A 15,235-nucleotide genomic window follows, 5' to 3' on the forward strand; every position below is an offset into this window, starting at 1 on the left:
CACCCCGAGAGCCGGTGCGCGGCCGGGCTGCCCTCCCTCTGCCGCCCGCCGCCTCGGCGGCAGCCAGAAAAGGGCTGCAAGTCCCTCCTCCTCCTCCTCCTCCTCTCCGCCCCCGGAGCATCACGGCGAGCGGCCGAGCCAGCACCCTCCTCTGCCGGCACACAAAGCCCAGACACCCCCCCTCTGTCCCCCCCTCCCCGCTCTCTCACAAAGCCCTTTTCGGGGTGTGCTCCATCTCCAGCCCCTGAATAATTCGTGCTCATCCATCCCTCTCTGTGCACCCTCCTCTGCTGTCCATCCGTCTGTCCATCTGTCTGTCCACCCATCTCTCTCCGCTCCCTCAAATGCCCACGTCCGTCCGTCTGTCTGTCCCTGCACACCTCGCTCCAGCCCTCCTGGTCACCATCCCTGTGATGGGTTCGTTAATGATATTGCAGCCCCGTGAGAGGCTGGGGTGGGGTGGCCAGACCCCCTCTGGCTGAGGGACAACATCCCACGGGTGCCTGGACCGGGGACACCCCCAGGAACCCGGACCCCAAGGTCTGTCACAGCCATTTGGGTGACAAGGAGAGGTCCCCGGTGGGGAGCAGACAGGTTGATGCTGTGGTGCCCGAAGGTCCCTGCTCCTCTTTGTCAATCCAGCCCTGGCAGTAAAAAAAACAAACACAAAACCCCATATTGGCCAGATCTCCTCCACCCTGGCACTTCCAGCTTCTCCTCCCAGGATGACTCTGCCTGGCGCCCTGCCCAGCCCGGACCCCACGGTGATGGAAGTTGGAAATGTCACGGCCTTTCCCCCTTCCTGGCAAGGGCCCTGCCTTGGTGTGTCGGCGCCAGAAACGCTCTTTGTGGGGCTCGCTGGAAAAATACGGTGGGTTTTCTGGTGGCGCTGGAAAAGGCGGGGGAGTTAACTGGAAAGGGCCCAGACAAGCTGTCGCTGGCCCCTGGGAAGGCTCCTGTGACCAGGACGGAGGAGAGACGCCTTCTCTCCCTGACTTTGTCCACTGCACAGTAGATTTGGCCTCGTTTCCCACCAATGCCAGGCGTTTCCTCACCCCTCCAAGCTCTGCAGGTGCTTTTGGGGTTCCCTGTAGTGATGCTCAGTCCAGGCCACCACCATGGCCATTGGAGGCCCCCAGCTCCCCATGGCCCTTTGGGTTCTTTGCTTGGGTCACATCTTCCCCTCGGGGCAGCAAAGCACCTGGGGCTGAGCACACCTCAGCTGGATTTCCTCTTGAAAAGCGAATTATGGACCTCCTGAGGTGCACGAGGTCGGCCGCTCGGGGGGAAGGGGTTCAAGGAAAGTCCCTCGTTCGCAGCCTTGCTGTTTAATAAGATGAAACCCAAGCCAAAGCTGCCGTTTGTTCTCCGGCAGGGAGGTGCAGGAACACATGTGTGAGCCACATGGTGACGGGTTCTCTGGCCAGAAACCACGCTGGGGCCAGGTGGGGATGGGGCAGGATGCCCCCGAGGCTGTGGGGCGCGGGATGCCCACCCGCAGGTCGGGTAAGCAGGGAAGGGGCAGCCTTGCTGTTTAATAAGATGAAACCCAAGCCAAAGCTGCCGTTTGTTCTCCGGCAGGGAGGTGCAGGAACACATGTGTGAGCCACATGGTGACGGGTTCTCTGGCCAGAAACCACGCTGGGGCCAGGTGGGGATGGGGCAGGATGCCCCCGAGGCTGTGGGGCGCGGGATGCCCACCCGCAGGTCGGGTAAGCAGGGAAGAGGGGTGATAAGCCAAGCATCCCGCTCGTTTTAACGCACCGATGAGTGGAAATGGGGCAAAGCTGCCTCCACGGGCTGGGGGGAGGAGGGGGGGGGGCAGTGTCTCCTGCAATTAATTTGCCTGTGCCGTTCTGCCACAGCGAGGGGCAAACCCAGCTGCTTTCCTTGGCCCCTCGATACATCCCGCCGTCCCGCAGGGTGTTGGGCTGTGGCGGGATGCACTTGCCGGGATGCACTTGCCGGGGATGCAGGGCTTGGGGCGAGCGGTCCCTGAGCCTCCCTCCCTCCTGCCACCTCCCCGACCCGTGTCACCGCGGGGAAAAACCCCGGTGCCGGTGCCGTGAAGCTGAGCAGAGACGGGCGCTCAGCTGGGCTACATCTGCACGAGGCTGGGCCAGCGGCCAGCGAAGGTAAGTGAAAACTTCTGCTCCCACCCCAACCCTCCGCGGCTCCTTTGGTGACGGGACTCGCTAACGCTTTTCATTAAATCCCCCCTACGCGCTCTTTTTTTTTTTTTTTTTTTTTTTTTTCCTGTCCCAAAAAAGGTTGTGGCCCTTTCCTGGCTCCATGAGATGACAAAGAGCCTCTTAAAAGTCTGCTGTCGCCTCTCGGAATTAAAATCAAAGGCTCCAGGGGGTTTATTTGCTGGGGGAGCATCCTTTAGGCCGCCGGTGGGAGCTGGCACTCTCTGCTATTGCAACTCTTAAGGTCAACCAAAAGCTACATCCCCCCGCAGTCGGCTCCATGTGCCATGGTCACACTCCTGGGGTGGCACAAGCCGAAAACTGGGGGCCCAAAACTGGGTGCCAGCGATGCTGCGGGTCCCGCTCTGCCCCAGGGGGTGATGCCGCAGGGGCTGGCACAGCGCTGCTGGGTTTGCCAGCTGAGAGCAGGTTGGGGGCAGTTTGGCTGCAAACAGCCTGTTTGTCATAAGAAAAAGGGCTTCTGGTTTTCTTGTTGGCTCCCACCCTCCCTTCAGGCTGGGGGGGGTCACACACTGGGGGGGATTCCCCCACTGGAGGGGGCAGTGAGGGGCTGCCTGTACCCGGGGGCATCGCTGCCTGGGAGAGAGACCGCCCTGCGCCGGCGTCCTCCTCGCCCCTGCAAAGGGAAGGTTTAATTAGCCAGAGCCCAATTACAGCTTGGTGAAATATTGCATTAAGTCCCTCTCAAGGCCAGAGCAAGCAGCGTCCTCTTAGTCTTTATTTCTTCAAGCTCTTCCAGGGCTTCTTCCCCCGACCACTTCCAGAGGTGTCCGAGCAAACCCTGGGACACTTTTCCCCTCTCCCACCCCCTGCGAGGACCCACCAGAGCCCCCCCCCCTCCCCAAAAACCCAGCCCAAGTTAAACACTCGGTGCGAGCTCCAGCCTTCAAACTTTTTATTGATTTTACTAAAAAGCATAGGTAATTACTTTCCCGACAAAGCCGGTAACACAGTAATGGAAAGTTATAAATAACGATGAATAAATAATACACATTGGGAAAATATCATCCCGGCTGTTCACAGCCAGGGCTGAGGGCATAAATAAAGGGCTGCAAGGAAAAGCTCGGGGGGAGCGAAAGGGCCCCCACCACCATGGGCTGGGACCAGTTTCGGAGCTGGGGATGGGTCCTGGTGTGTGGCAGAGCCCGGCTGCTCCAGGAGAAGGTGGGGGGGACCTTGCACTGCCCATGTTGTGCTGGGAAAAGTCTCTTTTGAGAGGGAAAGGGAGGAAATTTTGGGGGGGAAATCAGGCTGTGGGGTTAGTGCTGCTGACTTGCCTGGAACATCAGAAGGCTGAGGGGGGATCTGATCAACACCTATAAATACTTCAAGGGAGGGTGTCAGGAGGATGGGGCCAGGCTTTTTTCAGTGTCCTGTCAGGGACAGGACAAGAGGAAATGGGCACAGACTTGAACATAAGAAGTTCCACCTAAACATGAGGAGGAACTTCTTTCCTGTGAGGGTGGCAGAGCCCTGGCAGAGGCTGCCCAGGGAGGTGGTGGAGTCTCCTTCTGTGGAGACATTCAAACCCACCTGGACACGTTCCTGTGCAACCTGCTCTGGCAGGGGGTTGGAGGAGATGATCTCCAGAGGTCCCTTCCAACCCCATGTGATTCTGTGACTTCAGCTGGAAGGGCTTAACTTCAATGGGAGCCATTGGAGCTTTTCTCAATTCAGGGTGGAATTTGTGGCAGCAAGGCACCTTTTAGAGAGATCATTGGGGTTTTTTCAATGGAAAAGGATGAAGGAGGAGAAGAAATTGTTTCATTGGAACTCTCTGGGCCACTTTGCTGAGAAATTTGCACCTCGGGGCACTTGGCCAGAGCCAAGCCCACGTTGAGAGCGCAGGAAGCCGAGGGCTCCCGTGGTCCTTGGGCTCCTGGTTCTGGCGATCGATGGGATTTAGGCACTTAAAAGCTTTGAAGGCTGGAGGCCAAGGTCGGCTCTCGCTCTTCACTCCCACCCTCTGGCCAGCACCTCTGCCAGCTCTGAAACCATCCATTTGATCTCCGCGAGGGAGGGATGGGGAGATCAGCTCCATCTCCAACCACAATTTAAAAACTACCGAGCATCTTCCCCGGCTGCAGCGCAGCAAACGCCGAGCGGCGCCGGGCTCGTACGCCCACGGCAGAGTTTTACCATTCAGGGGAAAACTGCTCTCTCGATTTAGACAGCTGGGGAGGGGCCGCCCTTAATACCTCCCCTTTTTCCCTTACTCGAGCCCTGTGCGTGCTCATCCCATCCGCAGCCTGTGAAAAAAGGAGAGTGCTCTGAAAAATCCATGTCCACGCTCTGTGCAGAGTTATTCCCGTGGGGACGGGGCTCAGTAATTCCCATGGGGATGGAGCTTGGTCAGATCACAGCATCCAAACCAGGAGGTTCAGGTGTTGCCCTCCTGGCTTGGGGAGGGAGATCCCACCCTTCCAGCACTGGTTGGGGCAGGATCAAACCCCAGCCCTTTGTACGTACTGGGATGGGCACAGCCCACTGGTGTCAGTGGTGCTGGTGGATCAGGAAAGGATGAAACACCAGCACTGGGGACGTGCAGGGCAGTGGGGTGGACTGAAGGGCTCGGGGACACGCTGGAGATGTGGCTGGGTGACCATGAATTGGGGCCACGGGGCCACCGTGGTGCTCCCTGGCAGAGATTCCACTCGGGATTTGGCCCCCAGCTGCCCTCGAGCTGTGGACGTGGTCTTAAATCACTGCTGGGCACCTACCTGGGGGAAGACTCAAAGCACCCCAAGAGCACAAATCTGGGGTAGGAGGGATCCAGCATTCCCCAAACTCACAAAAAACCTGATTTCCATTACTATCAAAGTATCCCAATCTGGTTTCGATTACGCTCCTTGATTTCCATGCCTGTAATTTCTCCTAATGCCTCTCTCCATCCCCCCCACTCCCTTTTTCACTTGCTAATCCCCAGCCTGACGGCTCCCAGCCTCCCTCCCTTTCCTTTTTTCTTTCTTTAACTGTCTTTCCAGCGTGATCCATCACCCTGACAGCAGCAGGGGGGATTCATGGTAGCGGCTGAGATGAATCTCTGGTTCCTTATAAGGACCGACCGAAGGAATCTCCGGCGAGCGGAGACCACGATGTCCGGGAAACTCGATCCCTCCTCGGGATGGAGCCATGGCAAAATCGTGAGACAGTAAAAATAGACCGTGGTTTCCCTCCCTGAGAAAGAAGGAAGATTTTGAACAATTTAAAATAACACTGGCAGGGCCAGGCAGGGGGGGAGAAAAATTGCTCCTCGTGGCACATATAATAAAGGACATAAATATGTCCACGGCAGCAGCATTATCAATATTTTTCTGCTTAAGGTATTGATTGATTCCACATGCCAGGGGCAGGGCTGGCTTTCTTCTCACCAGCCCGGCTTTTGGGAACTGATTGATTCAGTTTTGTTGCTGATGGATCAAGAATTCTGCTGTTAGGAGGAAATGAATGTCAAATCCGTCGCGGCATCGATAAGGATGGAGCAAGGCAGGAGGTGTGGGCTGAAGCAGGATTGGAGGGAGGGTGTGCTTTTCCTTGACCCATAGCTGGGCTTTTTGCTGTTTTTTTATTATTGTTTTGGAAGTCAATGTTTATTTTAATTGCTTCAATGCTTAGCCATTGAATAGACTAGAATAGAATAATAGAATAGAATAGAATAATTGAATAGAATAATAGAATATTTCAGTTGGAAGGGACCTACAGTGATCATCTAGTCCAACTGTGAGATGTTTTTCCAACTGGTTTTCAGAAAGCACACAGCCCAGACAGGTTATGGAGGGGGTTGCCTCCCTCTTCCCTTCTCCCAGCATCTGTCCCGCACCAAGTAGGGATGAGATTAGTGGTTGTGTTAGAAATATCACCTGCTCCCTCTGCCGTGCCTCAGTTTCCCCACGTGTAAAGCAGGGAGGCTGATCCCTGCCTCTCTCATGAATATCTGGAAAGAAAAGCTGTTTATTTGCCATGTGCTTAGAGATACTGGGGCTCTTTAATTGCTGGAGCTGGAAATATGGGTTCGCAGACCAGGGTGTTTTCTGCTCTGCTGGTCCCAGGGCTGTTTTGTGGCTCCATATGGGCACATCTGCAGGTTGTCATGAGGATGGGGACACCCAGCCATCCTGGCCACTAACACGGCCTCGGGGACTCACTCAGCTTTGCTGGAGCAGGACGACCATCCACAGGGTGTCTGGTCTCCTCCCCAGCCAAACCCAGAGGGCATCCGGGCAGCAAAGCTTTGTCCCTCCTCCTGGTTGCCAGGAAAGAGCCGAGGCTCCCATTTGAGGATGAATTTCCCCTCTTTGCTCCCCAAAACCTCTGCTGCCAGTCACGAAGGCATCGGGTGCCGTCCCACCTGCAGGTTTGCACCGGCCACTTCCCACAGCTCGGCCCCCCCCAGCCCTTTCCGACAGCAAGATCCATCGCTGCGGCCGCCCCGTTGCCCATCACTCATCCTGCCTCCCCGGGGCACCGGCCAGAAAGGTTGCGAGTCTTTAAATCACCTTCATTTCCCTTTTCCAGGCGTTTCTGGCAGCGAGCAAAGCGGGGGGTGGCTGGTTCGGGGCAGGAAGAAAGGGGCAGGGGCTGGGGAGGGGGGTCCGAGCCCCTTTCCTGGAGCGTGAGGGGGTCTCTGCGAGGCTGGTCCAGGGGAGAGCGGCTCCGGCGGCGCGGGGGCGAGGGGGCGAGGGGGCGAGCCAGCCCTGATGGTTGTAATCTGCCAGGGACGTGCAGAACAGCTGCAACGCTCCAGCCCCATTTATTTTCCTTCCCCCCGGCGTTCCCTCGAGTCTCCTGGTAGGTTTTGCTCTCGCTGAAGTCGCTGGTGAAATCTTCATCTGCTGCTGAGCGGGGTCAGAGGGGATGAAATGCCTTTCCCACACCTTCCTCCCTCCCCATGTAGACCCTGGTGCCCCCCAACACCGTCCAGCCCAGCCCGACCCAGCACCCCTTCCCTGCTCAGAGAAGGGCAACAATGAATCCCTCCTCCCGGGGCAAAATGAAGCTTTTTCTCCAAGATTTCCTCAAAGTCAGGTAATAAACTTGACCAGATTACAGCTTTCTAATGAACTCAGACCTTTCTTCGCAGTGACTGTCCATCCCGGCGGGTAAAGCCTTTTGGTATCGGACAGTGCCCTGCTCTCATGGATGCAGGGCAAATCTGAGCAGAGAGAGCTCAAATATAATTCCGTTTTCTCCCCAGAATAACCCAGCCTGCAAGAGTGGAAGATCAGAGCCACGTACCATGGCATCAGGTGCTCCCATCTCCTTTGTGTTTGATTAAAATGCAAAACATTTTGGAGCATTTAGGAGGAAACAAAGAGATCCAGAGAGCCGCCTTCATTTCCCCGGGATAATGATGTTGTTGATGATGTCAGCTAACAGGGGGGTCTCAAGTGACCCCCAACGGCCCCGTTCCTCACATCGCCATGTGGTTCCTCCAGCCCCGTCTCCCTGATGGATGGCCCTTCCCCATCACCTTTACAGAGGGCAAAAGGTGCTGCCTCCCTCGGGATCTGGGGTGGCTTCGGGCTTTCCCTGCCTGGGCCAGGGCAGGGGCTGCTCTTCCACCTTGGAGGGGAAGGAGGGGTCGGTGTAGCTCTGACCACTGGGTCTCTACAGCCCAAATCTTCTCTTTCATCGAGGGATATGGGTTTTTCAGGAGCTGTCTGGCCACATTTCTCTCCGCTCCCATCCATGCTCGCCCCGGCAGACCCCATCCATCCCTCCATCCCTCCATCCGGAGTGATGCTCTCCAGCATCCAGCCTTTCCTCCCACACCAACCTAACGTTCCCCTGGTCAAGGGGGGGATTTGGCGCTGTCAGAGCTGCCAAATCAGGCTCCTCACAGAGAAATGGAAAGGGAGAAAAGGGAAGGAGAGGAGGCCAGGATTGCAAATGAAGCCCGAGCTGCCGCTCAGCGAGACTGTCCCTATGGCAACTGCTTCCAGCGCCCCGGCTGCAGCATCTTCTCCTTTTCATCTCCTCCCTGAGCATCTGTGCACAAAAGCGGGACAAGAAACCTCCTGGGGAGAGTGGAGAGGGGCTGGAGATGGGGTGCCATCACAGGGCTGAGAGGAGAGGTGGGAAATCAGGAGACTTCTGCCTGGAGAGCTGATGGGGACCCAGCCTGGGGGGCAGCAGAGCCGTGACCCCACGTGCTGCTCTGGGAGATGCCTCATGGCCAGACCCCAAACCCTTCCTTCCACTCAGACACCCCCAGGAGGCTGGCTGGGGGACAATCTGGGGTTTAAGCCTTCGTGTCACCCAATAAAGAACCCTTCCCTTTACTTTTTCCCCAGGTCTCCCACTTTGGAGGATGCTGGGGACCTCCACAGCCTGAGCTGATGAGCCCAGCAATGGGAAGCCGGAGGTGGGAAGCCCTGCAGGGCTTGAGCCCAGCTGGCTCGAATTAAGGACTTTTAAGGTGGATGGGAGACAGGAGATGAAGCTGGGAGGGCAAAGACATTGCACCTGATATAGAAGCAAAACTTATTGGGATGTTTTTCTGGAAAGCTCTGGAGCTCCTTGCTCCACCCTTTTGGGAGCGGTGAAGGTTGGAGCCTCAGAGCTCTGGTGGGTCCTTCCCAGGGCTCGGCTGGATGCATTAACCAGGAGTGTCTGTGGTTGGGAGAAATGCATTTCCATCCATCTCCCCCCAGGAGAGCAGCTCCCATCAGCGCCTGGCAGCGAAGTGCTCATCAAGGTGAAGCTCCCGGGGGGTGCGATGGGGAGAGGGGCTTCTCTGCGCCTTCCAGCCTCATTAATATTCCTGCAGGGAATAAATCATCAAGGAGAATTACTGCTCCGAGCCGAGGCAGGGAGCGGGCTGGGGGTGAGAGATGTGGGCAGACACATCTGCTGTCCCCCTGGGAATCTGCCCCCCTCTTCCCCCCCCAGCAGGAGGATGGAGTGGGGGCTGTTATCCCTGGAGAAACACCAAACTGGGGCTGGGTTTGACTTCTTCCACAAGCAAAAGGGGGTGCTGGAGGCTTCCTGTGTTTCGTCCATGTGGGATCTGGCAGAGAGGAGCCTGGAGATGAGGAGGGTGCGTGTTGAAGGCTGAGCCCAGTGTGCTGGTGCGGGACTGGGATGACTGGGATGGTGGCTCCCATTTGGCTGAGCCTGGCGTGGCTCCGCAGCGGGTGCTCGGTGCAGCCGCCTCCCTCCCCGTGTCCCTGGAGCCTCTTCCCAGCAACTGTGATTGAATCAGAAGGGAGCTAATTTCCCAGTCTGCTGAGATGATGAGGTAGGCTAATTGCTGCCTTCATTCCCTATGCAAATCAGCCAGCCGCCGGCCCTCGCTGCAAAGCCCAGACCATCTGCAGGAACGAGCTGGAAGGAGCTGCCCCGCTCTCCCCGTTGGGGTGGGAGCCCCTGGGCTTCGTGCCCCGACTTCTGCTAACCCAGCACCACTGGATGTATAGCATCCATATGTGTGTGGTGCCTTCAGCTCTGTCCCCCCCACAAACACCTTGCCCTGCCCATGCCCAGCCCCTTCAGCTCAATCAATTACAGTGTTTGGGTTTTTTTAATTAACTGCTTCCCTCGTGGGTCAAGGCAGGTTTAGTGGCCCTTTGCTGGGGAGTCAGCTGCCCCTATGGAGCAGAACCAAGGAGGGAAAAGGAAGGAAACCGTACGTTGCAAACCTCTTGTGCTCTGGCAATCAGGTGAGAGCTTTATAAAGGTCAGATAAATGAAGATCAATTGGATAAGGGTAATCTGATTGGGATGAGCAGCGCTGTCTCCGCAGGGAAGAGAGCCTTTCAGACCTGCTGGAATTCTCCAAGTAAGTAAACAACGCCGAGGACAAGGAGGAAATTGGTAAAGGCAATTTTATTCTGCCTTCTAGAAGGGTTTTAATGAGGTCCATAATATGACAGCAATACACAAAGGCAGCTGGCGTTTGCAACGGCAGGGCTGGGCGAGGGGGAGAGCAGAAAATCCACCCGGGAGCAGCGGTGCCTGTGTTGGGGTGAGCATCTCCTGGGGGTGCTCGGTGGATGCAACGTGGCCAAGGCAAAGAGCCCCAGGATGCTCTAAAAGGGGTCACAGCTCAGGATGCAGGTGGAGGTGGATTCCCCCCCCAGACCCTCCAGGTCTGCACATGGGTTTGGAGACCTGGAGAGTTCCCGTGCTGGGCTGGCAGGGGCTCTGCCGGCACCGTGGGATGTGGAAGCAGGAGTGCAGGAGGATTTAGTATCTTTATAAACCACGGGAGGTTGGCTCTAAGTCTCCAAGAGCTGCCCAGCCCCATCCTCGCCGCTTCGGAGGAGAAGAGAAGGAGGGAGGGGGGGGATGCGAGAGGCCGAGCCTTCAGACTCCCCGGGGACACACGAGACATGCTGAAAGCAAACAAACCATTATCTGCCATTCCTGTCGCCAAAAGCCTTCCCCTGTGTCCGCTCAGCCTTGCACAAACAGCACAACAAACACGCACGTGTGTGCGGGGCGGGGGGGGGAGGCTGCTGTCCCCACCACTGCCTTGGGATGGGGGATTATTGGGCTCAATTTCTGCTGGAATGGGCTGAGCCCAGTGTGGGAAAGCCGGGAGGTTTGGGGAAATGCTCTTGTGGGTGGCAGGATGGAGAGGAGGAGGAGAAGGGTGCGATGCTTTGGGGTGAGCTCAGGGGCTGGATTTTGGGGCGAGATGTGGGTCAGAGCTGGGGACGAGCATCCCGGCGTGTAGATGCAAAGAATTAACCCAAGCCCCTATTTCACCCCTTGTGCTGATCAGAGGATGGTCAGAGCAGCTCGAGGTGGCTTTTCCTTCACCCACCTCCCACCCCATCCCTTGGGGACCCATTTGCCACCATTCTGAGCCCCCCCATCACCTCCTGCTCACCTCCAGCAGGGCTGGGGGCCACAACCCCCCCTTATTTTGCCTTCTGGCAGCCCTGGCTCGGGAAGGGCTGGATGTGGCAGCCCCGGCTGAAATCTGAGCTGCGGCCACTGGCAGTGACTGATCGGCTGGGGGCTGGCTGCTGCTTTTGAAAATCTCCTTGTTTTAAAAGCATTACGGCTCCCTGGCTAATAAAGCGAGGGATTTGCTGAAGCCGCTTGAGGTCCCATTTTCTCTGGAACCCATTTCCATGGCATGAATCACCAAGTGGAATGAACTCAATTAGTTCAGACAGAGGCAGGAGATAAATCAGGGTCCCATTAGGAAACCCTGAGGTTAATTTATGGCCTGGAGCAGCGCTGGCTGTCTCCCTTCTCTCCCCATATGCAACCTGCTCCAGAGCGAGGTTGCAGAGGAGCAGGGTGGGATGGCTGTTATCTTTCCCCGTGGTGGAAGATGCACCAGAGTTATTCAACCAGCTCTCAGCCCTCGCCTTGACCAGATGACCCAGATCTGGAGAAGCGGAGCAGCTTTCCTCGCAGGGAGCTCATTCACCCGTTTGCTCATTCATCCATCGCTGCTCCCCGTGAAGGGAGCTTGGAAGAAGGCTGCAGCCTTCCAGGAAATCTGGGCTGGAGCTTCCCTCTCAGCGACTCACAGCCTGGATGCAGGAGGCTCTGCCTTGTTAAATCCATATATAGGTGATGAGCTCCTGGGGGCACACCCTGCTCCCCCCTGCTTGCAATCCCAGGGGTGATTTTTGGGGTGATGGGATCCCCCATTAACAGCAGGGGTGTTCTCTCTGAGCACCCACTGATGGAGGCAGAGCTCCAGGACTGAGATGAACCTGGGTTTGGTCTGTCTGAGCCATCTGTCAAGGCTGGAACCAGCAGCGAGGTTGCTGGGTGCTCGGTGTCTGCTCTGGAAGCTGCATCTCAACCCTGGGCGTCAGACTGAGATGCTTCTATGAATAATGTAGCTGCTCTGGTCTCCTTCCAGTCAATGGAGAAGGACAGGAATCTTCCAGGGACAATTTATATCTTAGATGGGCTGAATCATTGCCCGGGAAGAAAGGGGCATGTCCATCCCTTGCTGAGGGATCTTAAAGCAGACAGCTGCTCAGGGCAGCTTGAGAGGAGGATCTGTCTTCTTGTATGTGCCCAACTTCACTCACATCCCTCAGCCAGGATTTTCCAGGGCACGTAGGATGCCCAAAGCCTGCCCTTTGCTGTAGGACCAACAGGAAAACCCTTGGAAATGTTGCAGATCAGCTTGGGGCACTTGATCCTTGGAGCCACAAGTGGTTTCCTTGGAGCAAAGAGCTTCCTGAGAGGCTCCTTCCACACTTATTCTCACCAGGAAGGTGCTTAGGAGTCCGGCCAAAGCATCTCTGCTGATGGTGCAGGGCGTTCCTGGTCCTTGGGGGCTGCAGGATGTGGGGGTCCCACGAGGACCAGCTCTGCAGCTCTGCCCTGGAGGTGGTTTTGCTCTGGAGCTCCCTGGTTGCTGTCACTGAGTTTGAAAAGAAACCACAGAGCGTTAATGGGCTTCTTCAGCTGAGTCCTCCCGGGAGCGGGGCGAGCAGGGAGCCCGCCTGCTGCGTTTGCAGTGGGCAGAAGGAAAAATAGATGGAGAGTGCACTTGAAATGCCAGCATCCCAGGGATCTAATTAGGGAGCATCCCGCTCCCTCCCTTCTCATGCAGCCTCTCGGGTTGTGCTGCTGTGGAGCGAGGGAGGAAACTTACCCAGGGATGCTGCTGGGGGGGAGATGGGGAGATCTCAGCAGAGGGGATGGTAGCACCGCTGGGATCTGAGCGATGCGGTGCAGGGACAGGCTGCTGTTGGGGTGCCCAGTGGGCAGAGGCAGACCCCAACCCCATCCTTGCATGGGAATGGGCTCCTCTGAGGTCCTGGCATCCCTCGCCTCAGCTGGGTCACAGAATCACAGAATCTTCATGGTTGGAAGGGACCTTTGAGATCATTGAGTCCAACCACAAAAAAAAAAAAACAACAAAAAAAACCCAACAGACAGACACAACCCAACAGTCTTGGGCACTAGAGCATGCCCTGAAGGGGGGCAGGAGGAAGGAAGGTGATGCCCCCCCCGATGCCTGGGCGAAGGCAGAGCTGGTGGCAGCGAGGAGGGCTCCCCAACAAACAAAAATACCCACAAAAAACCCCAACAAACAGACACAACCCAACAATCCTGGGCACTAGAGCATGCCCTGAAGGGGGGCAGGAGGAAGGAAGGTGATGCCCCCCCCGATGCCTGGGCAAAGGCAGAGCTGGTGGCAGCGAGGAGGGCTGTATCCAGGGGGTTACGTGTATCTGCCAACCTCCGTGACGCTCCGTGGCCGAGCCAGACCCACGGTGTGGCCGGGGGAGATGCTGCCCCCACCTTGCAGTGAGAAAAGCCTCCCCCCCCCAGCCCCGCTCCCCCAGCGAGCCACTGGCAAGTGGCATTTTGAACAGCAACGCTCTCGATGTTTATTAGCCCTCATAAAACCTTCATTCAAAGGCCCCGGGGAGCAAATCTGGTGCAGCACAGACTTCCGAGACATCGCCCGGGGAAATAACCCCCCCAGCGGGGAGCGCTGGGAGAAGCTGGGGGGAAGGGGGGGCAGCTCCTATTAGGGCAAAAATTCCCTCCAGTCTTTTTTGGCTTTTATTATTTACTTAGCGGCTTTTGTTTAAACCTTTTTACTGTCTGTATAAAGAGGCTGGAAGCATCGCTCCGCTTTGATGGCCGTCGGCGTTCCCGGGTGGATCAGCTCCTGGGGCGGCTGCTCCCGGAGGCGGTTTGAGCAGGGAGGGCTCAGTTTTGGTCTTTCCTCGCCCAAAATCCCATGTGTGGAGGGTGGATGTCCCAGACCCAATAGCATCCATGAAATCCCACTGCTCCCAAGCCACGTCCCTGCGAGCGATGGGCTGGAGATGAGCGAGGGGGGTTCAAGACGGGGAGAAGGTCCCCCCCGGGGGCTGCTTGCACCTGGGTTGGGTCCATCGTGATGGACCACCCATGATGGACCTGATGGTCCACATCCCAGGTGATGCAGGGACACTAATACCCCCTAATAGCACCTGACCCTTCTGGCAGGATCTGCCCCCCCCAGCACCTATTTTCTGTGTGTTCAACGTCCCCCCCCCACCCCCCTCCGCAGCCTCAGCCTCCCTCCTGCCGGACCTGGGGAAACGCTTTAATGAAGGATCAGCTTTGGGAGAGGGGAGAGCAGAGGTCCTTGCGATCCGTCTATTTAACTGGCAGCGACCACAAGGCTTAATTGAATTAAATGATTTAAGGATTTCCCCTTCTCTGCGGGGAGGCGGGGAAGAGCCGGTGGCCGGGAGCGGGAGGTGGAATCCCTGTCCCAGCTTCAGGCAGGCTCCTTGGGATGGGGGTTCCTGCCCCCCCCTCCTGCTGTGGCTCCTTCGTGGGTCACTCATCCTTCATCCCAGCTGGAAAAAGAGACTTTCTCTTCTGCTTCTCCCCTGCAGATCAGGAGGGGCTGCCTGGTCCCACGGACTTGGCTTTGGGAGGTGAGGGCTCTACGCCCCCCCAGCCCGTCTCGTTAGCTCTGCCTTGATTGCTCAATTAGCAGTGGTTTGAAAACTGAGCTCCATCCCTAATGCAGAGCCCGGCAATAAACTCCAGCCGGGACCAGCCTCCCCACCCCCCACCAGGGGTCTTTGTGGGGGGGGCTGCTCCCCAAAATGTCTCTGCTGGAGGTCGCACGGCAGTGTCCCAAACCCTCCCTGCCCTGAGCACCCCCCTTTGGCAGCAATGGGGTGGGGGGACATGGGGGGGGGGCATCTGTCACCTCTCTGGTGGGGAAAGTCTCCTCCAGGACGCAGCTGGGTCCCCAGCGTGTCCCCGCTGTCACGACCCCCCCGTGCCGTGGTGACAAGGGCTGACCCCAGCAGGGATGTGGTGTCCAGCTGCTGTCTTCGGATGAATCCAGGCTTTCCCTGGGGCTGAGCCCCCCCCCGGCCTCACTCCCTCCCCCCGGGACCCGCTCAGCCCCCGAATGTCTGGCTTCAATAAACTTCAAAGCCTCCTCCGTGGGCAGCCATTAGCCCAAGTGTTTTTTTCATCTCTGTTTCGTGGTCGGACTCATTATTTCTGCTGGCTGCTGCCCGGGCTTCCCCGGATCGCTTGGGGCAGGGATGCTGGGGGGGGGGAGAGGGGGGGGT

The 15,235-nt window shown here is 57.3% G+C and overlaps 1 protein-coding gene across 1 annotated transcript in view; it reads left to right on the top strand.

Annotated features, from left to right (window-relative positions):
• Window positions 1–15,235, top strand: part of PHB (prohibitin) — a 30,802-nt gene that overhangs the window by 2,599 nt on the left and 12,968 nt on the right. The gene's annotated exons all lie outside the window — the stretch shown is intronic.

Source organism: Calidris pugnax, unplaced genomic scaffold (assembly GCF_001431845.1).
Source record: "Calidris pugnax isolate Ruff unplaced genomic scaffold, ASM143184v1 scaffold335, whole genome shotgun sequence".
In the NCBI taxonomy this organism is placed as follows: domain Eukaryota; kingdom Metazoa; phylum Chordata; class Aves; order Charadriiformes; family Scolopacidae; genus Calidris; species Calidris pugnax.